Genomic DNA, 2038 nt, shown 5'->3' with positions numbered 1-2038 from the left:
TAGAACAGCCTCTGAAACTTTAAAAAGAGTAAACATGCAGTAAATGCCCTAATATAAGATGGGTCCCTGCCACCCCCAAATTACATCTCGCAGCTGACAAAGTCATTCTATATTTGAGTCCATGCAACTTTTCACATATTATGAAGGCATCTCTCAATTCCTGAATTTAAACAGCACTTTGAGGAAGACATAGCAGCCTAAACGACCCTGTTTGGTTGCAAGCGTCTTTTGCATAAAGTTGTTCCATAAAACTTGAGAGGAAAAGGGCAATATCTCAAAATTACTATATTCTTTTATTTGATATGATTTGAATGTTGCTGTTGTTGTTAGGTACTGTGGAGTTGGTTCCGCCTCACAGTGACCCTGTGACCACAGAACGAAACACTGCCCCGTCCTGTACCATCCGTACAATTTTTGTTATACTTGAGCCCATTGTTGCAGCCACTGTGTCAATACATCTTGTTGAGGGTCTTCCTCTCTTTCGCTGACCCTCTACTTTACCAAGCATGATGTCCTTCTCCAGGACTGATCCTTCCTGCCAACATGTCCAAAATATGTAAGATGCAGTCTTGCTGTCCTTGCTTCTAAGGAGCGTTACGGTTATACTTCCAAGACAGATTTGTTTGTCCTTTTGGCAGTCCACAGTGTATTCAGTATTCTTCACCAACACCACAATTCAAAGGTGTCAGTTCTTCTTTGGTCTTCCTTATTCATTGTCCAGCTTTCACATGCATATGATGCGAATGAAAATATGATGGCTTGGGGTCAGGTGCACCTTAGTCTTCAAGGCGACATGTTTGCTTTTCAACACTTTGAACAGGTCCTTTGCAGCTGATTTCCCTGATACAATGTGTCTTTTGATTTCTTGACTGCTGCTTTTGTGGGTGTTGATTGTGGATCCAAGTAAAATGAAATCCTTGACAACTTCAATCTTTTCTCCATTTATCACGTTGTTGCTCATTGGTCCAGTTTTGAGGATTTTTGTTTTCGTTATGTTGACGTATAATCCATACTGAAGGTCATGGTCTTTGATCTTCATCAGTAAGTGCTTCAAGTCCTCTTCGCTTTCAGCAAGCAAGGTTGTGTCATCTGTATAATGCAGGTTGTTAATGAGTCTTCCTCCAATTCTGATGTCCCATTCTTCTTCATATAGTCCGGCTTTTCGGATTATTTGCTCAGCATACAGACTGAATACATATGATGAAAGGATACAGCCCTGACGCACACCTAAATCATGTAGTATCCCCTTGTTCTGTTTGAACGACTGCCTCTTGATCCATGTACAGATTCCTCATGAGCACAATTAAGTGTTCTGGAATTCCCATTCTCCACGATGTTATCCATAATTTATTGTAATCCACACAGTTGAATGCCTTTGCATAGTCAATAAAACACAGGCAAACATCTTTCTGGTATTCTCTGCTTTCAGCCAGGATCTATCTGTTGTCAGCAATGATATCCCTGGTTCCATGTCCTCTTCTACATCTGGCTTGAATTTCTGGCAGTTTCCTGTCAATAAACTGCAGCAGCTGCTTTTGAATGATCTTCAGCAAAATTTTGCTTCCATGTGATATTAATTATGTTGTTCAATAATTTCCGCATTCGGTTGGATCACTTTTCTTGAGAATATGCATAAATATGGATCTATTCCAGCCAGTTGGCCAGGTAGCTGTCTTCCAAATTTCTTGGCATAGATGAGTGAGCACTTCCAGTGCAACATCCATTTGTTGAAACACCTCATTTTGTATTCCCTCAGTTCCTGGACCCTTGTTTTTCACCAATGCCTTCAGTGCAGCTTGGACTTCTTCTTCAGTACCATCAGCTCCTGGGCATATGCTCCCTCTTGAAATGGTTGCACGTCAACCAATTCTCTTTGGTATAGGGACTCTGTATATACCAGTGGCATGGCTTCCAGCACCACGGCAACACTCAAGCCCTCATATCATGACAAAATGACAGACACGTGGGGATGATTTAAATACATGTGTGCAATTAGATTAATAAATTAATTGGCAACAGTAAGAAATTTTAATATTTC

The sequence above is a fragment of the Elephas maximus genome, chromosome 22 (assembly GCF_024166365.1).
Source record: "Elephas maximus indicus isolate mEleMax1 chromosome 22, mEleMax1 primary haplotype, whole genome shotgun sequence".
In the NCBI taxonomy this organism is placed as follows: Eukaryota; Metazoa; Chordata; class Mammalia; order Proboscidea; family Elephantidae; genus Elephas; species Elephas maximus.
This window is presented reverse-complemented; position numbering follows the sequence as displayed.